Raw genomic sequence first — 9,201 nt, 5'->3', positions numbered from 1 at the left:
TTGTTAAAACGTTGGTAAATCCCATATATAGACACTTTTGCTTTAAGTCTCAGAAATGAGAATTCTAAGATAAATAGCAAGTAACTAAAAATTTCAAGTGCATGGACGAGGACAATGCAATATTACTTTTGAAGGATTTGGGTAAAGAAACTAACTGCAGTACTGCACACTATACTCATGCTAAGATATTACTTGTTGTCCGGTCCGCTAATGATTGGCAGTAGATTTTCATGAACACTGAGGTGCCAGCTCAACGTTCAACCTTCAATGAAGGCACGCCCATTTACACATGTCTTTCAAACGCCCACCCAACCACGGGGAGGACATGCAGACTCCACACAGAAGGCACTCACCACACTCCAGCCGAGAATCAAACAGGAGAACCTCTTGCTGTGAGGCAACAATGCTACCTCTGCACCACTGCGGAAGTCATGCTAAGATATTACTTATGTTCTACAATTTAATGTTGCATCAACTCCAGTGACTTTCAGAGTCACTTAACCTGCTCATCTAGAATTCTGTTTTTAATTGCTGCTTTTGAGAACTAACCTACAAAAAGGGATCCTGAAGGTTTTCTTCAAGGTGAAACTACTACCTGAAAAAAAGCATTCCATATTCCAGCCATCATTTTGACAGAGTGCATTCTTGAATCTCTTCAACTGTTGGCTATGTGTTCACCTTCCTCAATACTCTGTAGTCCTTTCATGCTTTTCAAGACTAAAAATACTGTATTTGTGTGCCGATTAATTTTTGTGTACTTACAGTGCATCGCAGCATACCTGCTCTCTTTTCTTTAGGAGTGTAAATTGATGTCCCACAGTACAGTGTCACCAGAACATAACTCATGTCGTGTATCACCTTGGTTACTATACTCAATAGTCACAGCCTTGTTCTGCACTCTTCACCAGAAGATGGCATCATAAACTGCACAGAGTAACTAGCTGTTGTAGACAAATGAATCCCTGACTGTGGCCCAGGTGATCTGAGCTCAGTTAAGGCTCAGGTGTCTGACAGAGCTACCTAGAGAGGTGGAAGGGAGCAGTCACTGCTAGTTCATCCATTGGTGTGTGTGGGGGGTAGGGCATCTCTGGCTTAATACTTGGGTGACACCTAGTAGGAGCATTAAATGTTGCATCCACAGAGTATGAGTTTATGAACATTTGTTGTCAATGTACATAGCCATGTACTACATACCCGAGTGAGTATACAGAGGAATGTTCCATGTTGTGGCAGCATGCAGCGGAGTATGAAGAGCTGCCAGAATGAAGAGAGGTGCTCCATAATGGGAGAGGTATGTCCCAGCACAGGAAAACCAGAGTGGCTCACCTCCTACCACCTGAATCTCATCATCAAGGAATGAATGGGCAGGTTGATCTAGTGGGCAGAAATGAATGGGCCATAGAGTTCTTTTCTACCCAGGGATTTGTGGCTGTCACTCTATGGTGTGAGCAAGCCAACTGGGTGTAGATAGATGAACCATCTGGCCAGTCCTAAGGAAGGAAAACAGCTGCACAGTGTACTCAACTCTCCAACCCTCAAAAATGATTTGTAATAACTTCTCCCACAGGCAAGCTGCTAGAAATTATTACTTTATGTGCATGATCTTTCTATAATGGCCTACAGTACTCCAACAAACATTTTACATAGAGTTGTTTGTGTTTTCTGAAATGCAAGTTTATTGCCTTCTCTTTACTGATAGTGAACTTCAGTAGCCATTTCCTTACCTTTATTAGTAATCACCATATGTCCTTCTTCGTAGTCATTCTTTTACTTTGTCCAAACTGTTATATGGTTTCAAACCTTTCAGCAAAACTCAAAGGCTTTCCCTTTGGTTTTGATGTCATAAGCGCCATGTAGATAAGTTCTACATAAGGCTATAATGTGCTGACATGTACTTTGTCTGTTTTCTAACTTTCACTCGGCGTATACTCAGCACTTCTTATATCATCCTCTACACCTTTAAGACTAAAAGTATTCTGCCATCTAAAACAAAGCTGAAGGATTTTGAGAAATCTAGTTATGACATGTTGTCTATCAATGGCTGATCATTTTTTTTCTTATTTTTTTCTTTTTCTTTTTTTTTTTTGCATGGGGTGGTTTTCTTTACAACATCTCTTTGAAAGGAGGAATTACTTCATTTCCTCTCCTGTGACTTCAGTCCCTTGTATCTTCCTCCTGTTATGAAAATGTTGAAAAAAGGCACTCAATGGCCTTATCTGGAATATTCCATATATTTTTTTCAGCAGCCTGAGGAATTTTTCAGGGTAAAATGTGGGAAGAAAATAGGAGCTCATTTCACATCCTCTGTCATAAGACCAAACATTTCATCCCCATGCATCCTTTTGTGTAAAGGATGAGCAAGTGCCTTATTATATGGCATAGCTCTTTTCTTTTTATTAACAACCTAACATTTCTTTCACTTCAACACGGTGCTACTTATCACTTACTATGTTCTTCTCACTCCCTGTTTAGCAAAGGATTTGTTGTCACAGCTTGGTTTGTGTGGATATCCATTCCTCTATAGCAACGTCCCCTTCCTGCATCATTTTGCACTAGTTTATATAACAAACTATTGATATTTCTATGTATGAGAAACTACAGATGCCATGATTACATTTTTGAAAGCTTTGGGGTTATTATTTGACCTACAGATTAGGGGGAGTTGTGTTTAAATAACAGTGTAGGGTTGTGAGTAGTAAAACTTCCTTCATGGAGGGATATGAGGGTAAAACACCCTCAGACATTGGCTGCTGAGTTTAGTTCGTTTTGGCACCATTTAGGTATTTCAGGTACAAAGTTTGATTTTCACATGGGTTAATTGGCTAGGCCTTTCATGGAAATGGCAATAATTGCATTGCTTGACACCTTGAAATCAAGTCCAAACATAGACGTACTATTACCTTCAACTCCAACCACAAATTTTCTGCAGCTCATCCTATGATTAAATTTGTTGTTGTTGTATCTGTATAGTAACATCAAATAACACTGTTCCATATGCTGGTATACAGACCATGAATTCTGATCAGTCGTGGAATGGTAATTAACATTAAGTTTGTTTTAGCACAGAATCATGAAACATTGTTACATTTGCAATTAAATGTAAAATTGTGAAACTACAGTTAATCTTAAGAAATACTGAAAAAAAACTTTTATAGAAAGGCCTTCCATATACATCCCCAATATGCATGTAGAGGGTTGTGTATTACATGCTGTCTTACCAGGAAAATACACATATATTGTGTTAGGTTAACTCTGTTTATCAATTCTATATTCAGTTATAAATTTGGCAATAATTAGCAGTTCAGATAAGTCAGTGTGAGCATTTTCTGTGTGCTTCCCAAAACACCAAACACTAATTCTCATATTCCTCACTCAGATTTAATAGGATCCCTTTCAGTGTCAAGACTTATAGAAAATAATGGAACATGTCACCCACAGTGCAAGCTTTGACAGCACCCCCCCCCACACACACACACACACACACACACACACACACACTGAAATAAGAAATACACCAGTGAATTAGATATCTATTACCTACTTTTGATATGCAAAACGTTCAGTGTAGAAAATCTGAATCACAGTACGTTTGCACTATAATTATGTTAACTGTGCCCTTTATTTACTGTGTGTTTCATTTGGACATTGCCTAATTTAGGGTTACAACACCTTTCAGTGACTGATTTGTAGCTTTCTAAAGACATGCCAAAGTAACATATGCAAGCAGTTGAACAAGCTGAACAGATGATAAGACAATCAATGCTATACCAACAAAGCTAAAACTGCTGTCTTCAGAACCTATACCAAATCCTAACTGCTCTGTAACAAAATGAGATTCAGTTTCATCTCCTGTCTTAGCAACCTGTAAACTACTCACTCACACCCTAGGGTTGGTATTTTCCCCCTTCTTTCTACTGTGACTTAACATTTTCTATGATGTCTTGGTTATGTTTTAGAAACACTCATAAAAGGTTCAATTATATTCCTCTCTTGTAAGCTACCCTCTTTGAAACAGGGTAACCATGGTCACTTAAATATCAGACATTGTGAAACACTAGTTGTGCTTCCATTTTGCCGTTTTAGCCTTAACATCCTCATCCCACTGAATGGTTGCTTCCATTCCATTGAGTCTGATGGGCAAGTTTTGCACAGCACTAGATGAGACTCTTTACTTAAGCACCTGTCCAGCCTTGCTTCCCTCATAATTCATTGAATTTAACTCATCAGGGGGTGACACATCAAGGTAAGTTGCAAATTTCTCCTTTCCTTTCCCATAGTTACTCGGTGTACTGTCTCCTTCTTTTGTAGATTAGAGAATGGAGCTTGATGAACCTCGTATGCTTCTTTTACAGCACTTCTGCTAACACTTCATTTGAATGCAAGCAATGTTATAAATAAAGTACTTCTTCCCATAAACCCACTGCAGAAGTACAGGGTGTAAGGGTATGTCCTTGCCACCAATTACTCATGTCTGTTTAGCTGCCTAGATTTTAGAGTGCCAATGGGGAAGGAAGGACCAGTAGCAACCCAGTTTTTCTTTGCATTGTGAAGGTAACAGCCACTTTACATTTAAGAATACCTGCATGGAGCTGTAGAAAGCACTGTGATGAGTTCCTTATCTTGCTGATTGTAATAATGCATGTGTTTATGGATGTCTAAGCTCACACTCTCCCTTTGCTAATTAGGAGAGGATTCTCAGTATGGCAGAAAAAGTAACACATTTCTTGACATTGCAGTGTGATCTTTCCTGGGGAACCCACTATACAGCTGTTACATCTGCAGGAGAACAAATCAGTGGTACTGGGTAACAGACTAGTGTCAGGAAAGGGGTAAGTCAAAAGAATAAAATAGTTGGTTCACCTCCAGCTAGCCACATTACCATACACACATAAGGCCTTTATCTATAAAGTGCAGACTTGTCCAGTTGCTGAACCATTCAGCCTCTTCTTGCTAATGACTTATGTACTAGCATCACTTCAGATAATGGAAGCACTGCATAAAATTGAACATTCATAATGTTGAATATATTTAATGCCAGCAGAAGTCATCAAAACTTATTTGATCACTTCTGCAGGTGTTAAGTCCGTGCAAGACTGTGCACACTGCAGATTAGGGAATTTGCCCTTTCCCCACTATACAGTGATATCAGAGTTGATATATATATATATATAATTAGCAGGTGGTGTTCAGAAAAGCTTACCCCCCCCTTTGCTAAAAACATAAGTGTTTGTTTTTTCAGTATTTTGGCTTTCAGTCTTTCGAGATCGATCATTAGCCATTCGAGATTTGTGTACATCGATATTTAGAAGTACATCCCAGATAACGGCAGGGAGTGACATCATTCTTCCCTGGCATATGCATAACAGGGATAGTGTCCAATTTTTTACATGGTTCCTATCTAATTACTTCACAGATAGCCTTAATAACTGGATCCCTGATGATATTTCCTCTGTATTTGCACTTGCCATCATAACCTGATTCTTCCTCACCTTCTCTGGAAGTGCAGGTTTATGTTTTACCTTGCTGCCGGCTTGACTAAACATTTTAAACATTTTTTGATTTATAGCCATTGAATGAACTGCCTCTGCCACATCTGACTTTCTATGTGCCTTCAATATTCTGTTTATCATGCATCACAATCTGCTAGCACCATCCTGCGATCTCTGCAGTCAAGACACCATATCACCCACTTATTTCAGAACCCTCTGTTCCATATAGCATTCATATCTCTAGCAGGTGGAGGTCTTCTTACATTAATTCTTGCCACACTGACAAAGTCTCTTATTTCTGACTTCCTAGTTTTCACCAAGACCCCCTCGTGCCCTCATTTGGAAACAGTTATATCTAATCACTCTAATGCGGTTATTATAACACACACTGAATGAGGCATTTCATTGTTACCACTATAGGCCCAAAACTCTCTAAAGGGCCACCTTCATATCAAAGTATATCTCACTGCATCTGGTTCACTGGTTCATATTTGAAATGAAAGTTGTTCATGAAAAAGCCTGTCCCAAACTTCTAGGTATAAATTTAGGGAACACACTTTGGACCCACATACTACTAGAACAAATGAATGCAGTGTCAGAAAATAATGTATGAGTTAGATTATTAAGTTCTGATGATGACATTCTCAACAAAAAATAAAACTTAAGTACCATATCCTAGTATAGTGATTTTCAAGGTTTCTTTAGAAAATGATGTATTCGCCATCTAACCCCTAATGTATAACTTAGTTTTACAGTAACTATATATTGCTGGCCAATCAAGATTTTTAAACAGAACACTGTGATGAACAAAGTGCTTAAGTATTAGGAAATTCCATTCCTTCATAATGAACTGTGATCCCAAATAAAACATTCAAGCAGTATTTAAATATATTACAATCTGTATCATTTCTCCCTCTAATTGTATCTACTGAAAGCTATTATGGTAGAAATATATTGTTGCTCTGTGATAAATGAATGCAGTGCAAACCATTTTTCAAATCAGGTTGTCATTTGCAGTTTCCTTCATTGTCAAAAGCAACCAAAGGAGAAAGCATAACATGACATATCAATCTTACAACATTCATTTTTCACTCTTAATAAAAGAAGACTAACTCACCAAGGAACAAGTACTCCAAAGTCACGGATAATATGAGAGGAATCATTAAATGTTCACCATAGTTGTATATAGTAGCCAGATCACAGTCAGATCTGTTTTGACTGTTGTATATAGGAAAAACAGAAAGATAAGCTCTTTCCTCATAAGTGGCTTAGGCAGGTGTAATCTGATCTTTGCATGCCAAAACTACAACAGTAATGTACCTTTGCTGACAGTCAGCTGAAAGCTCAAACATGGCACACCCATTGGTTCTTTTGTTTCACAGTAAGCCTGCAACTCTGAACAAAACCTAAACTTTATTAAGGTTTTTTGAAATGAAAGATTAATATTTCCATCTATCTTCACAACAGGTGTTTCTGAATATGCAGATGTATGTTGCTGGCCTTTGTAATTCTTACAGCAGTTTCATTAACTAAAATCTAATAGGTCTTTAAATGATCACTATACAGCAAGGCAGGCTTTCCTGTTTGTCTAGCCTTTTTTTTCTCTAGATCATTTATTATTTATTCACTTTGCAGTGAGTGGCATTTTGCAAACATATGTCAAGGCAACACTTCAAAGCAATTAAAATAACACATTATCACAGTCAGTAAAAAAGGGTGGTTAACAATCAGTCAAATCAGTCTACTGCAAAGTAATATAATCTATACTGAATACTCTGATAAATATAATAAAACACAAACCCTCAAAAACGTACTTGAGCATTGATGAAACCAGGCTCAACAGCTGGGGACAGGGTACAAGGGCAAATTAAGCATTTTATTTTATTTATTTATTTTAAATTTGTTTACCAGAAAAGTATGACTGGGACAGAGCCCATTTTAACCAGAGGCCTGGCTGGGGAGAAACATTTGCACTTTTATACTTTCTGCCATTCAATAGAAAAGCAAGCTACCCTACTCGAAATCTCTAGCTTTGTGAGAGAAAATGAGCCAAGAAAGTCACAACTCCACAAAAAAAAAATGTTTCAACATACCTTGTAGGCTAATAAATACAATGTGAAAAAAATAAATAAATAAAACTGGGTCTGAACTTAAGGGTTTCTGCAGTTAATAATAATGTAGCACTGAAAAGTTCTGTTTAATAGACTTATCCCACCATGAAGTGTACCCAGTGCGTCTGACAGCTGACATAATTACTGTTATTACAAATGATCTCAACAGAAAAACAAACAATTCTGACAGATTCTGCCCCACATATTAAATGTGCTTTGTACCCAAATATTTCAGTGGCAACAGTGGTTATTGTAACTGGTTTGCAATATTTTTGCCTGACTTCAGACCAGCAGACTACAATGCCTACTCTGCAGGCTGTTCTCAGATTATCAAATGCTAACAAGTAATGGCTGCTTGACAAAGACCATTGATCCCCATAAAGGAATGGAACTCTGCTGCAATACACATAAATATGTCAGCTGCCTACTTATATTCCAGATGGAAAGGTTTTTCAAATAAGCTTAAATGACATTATGTGTTATACCTTGCTGTATATAAAAGTATGTGATATTAGAGACAACTAGTAATTTATTTTCAGTATGGCCTACGAATCAAATTATCTCAAAATAGAATACAGCTTTCTGTTAAGGTAAGATTTTAAATGCTTTTAGTTGGTTTGGCAGGTATTCATGAACAAAGCTCACAAAGTATACATTATGTTAACCAGAACTAACTGAAGTAATACAAATGAACAGCTGTAATATGTAGGATAGCAAGACACAAGCCTGCACCAGTCCATGAACACTATACAGGGACAAAGCAAATAGCATATGAATGTATTTATTTATTTTTATTTATTTAACATTTGTTGACCAGCAAAGTCTGACTAGGACAGAGCCTATTTTCAGAGGAGGCCCATGGAGAATGCCACAATACATGATAAATGATTGAAATGGTATCTAAAGGCAATAAGATAGTATTTATTTATGTGTTATACCTATTCATTTTTTAATCATTCATTAACCAGATATGTGGAAAAATACTCTGTTTTTTTTCATTTCAGACATGTCATCAGATAGTGTCAGAACCAGAGATGTACCTGGAAGAAGACGAGTCCTACCTTTAAGGTTATGGCCAGTCGGGTTGGATCTGCCTGACAAATTGTGCAGATCCCCTTAAGTATTAACCAGGAGGGATATGTAGTGCTATTGACCACTTTAGGGTATGCAGAGATGCAGCCTCCAGGCATTCTGAGAGAAGGATCCAACACACCTGCCCAAAGTAAAGGAGACTATGCCTCCCTCATAGAAGGTAGGGCTACAGACAGACTAGGAGAGATGTTATCCTTAGCTGCCATAACAGAATCCTTTTTAACCCATATTTCTAAATACTTCATTTTATCATGGCCCAATAAATATGGGTAGTGCTGGACCAATTTGTGTGTGGGCACATAGTTTACAGTCATAGCCCTTGTTTTATCTTTATTAAGTTTACATCCTGAAAAGAAGTGAAAACTGTTTCAAGATGTTCCACAACACTGAGATGTCTTTTTCTGGTTTTATCAAGTACAAAATAATATCATCAGCAAAGGAAGCCAACTTTTTGTGATTACCATAAAAATGATATCCTTAAATTTCTGACTCCCTTATTTTCTTAAGCA

The 9,201-nt window shown here is 37.6% G+C and overlaps 1 protein-coding gene across 1 annotated transcript in view; it reads right to left on the bottom strand.

Moving 5' to 3' along the window:
• The window catches only part of GJB7 (gap junction protein beta 7), a 206,791-nt gene extending 200,038 nt beyond the window's left edge, over window positions 1-6,753 (bottom strand). The window contains exon 1 of the mRNA XM_044069276.1: window positions 6,607-6,753. The gene's annotated coding sequence lies outside the window, so the exon portion shown is untranslated. The remainder of the gene's footprint in view (window positions 1-6,606) is intronic.
• Window positions 6,754-9,201: the final 2,448 nt, after the last annotated feature.

This window comes from Protopterus annectens, chromosome 1.part0, assembly GCF_019279795.1.
Source record: "Protopterus annectens isolate FY-2018-M chromosome 1.part0, PAN1.0, whole genome shotgun sequence".
In the NCBI taxonomy this organism is placed as follows: Eukaryota; Metazoa; Chordata; order Ceratodontiformes; family Protopteridae; genus Protopterus; species Protopterus annectens.
The sequence above is the reverse complement of the archived record's forward strand: the minus strand, read 5'-3'. Positions and strand labels throughout refer to the sequence as shown.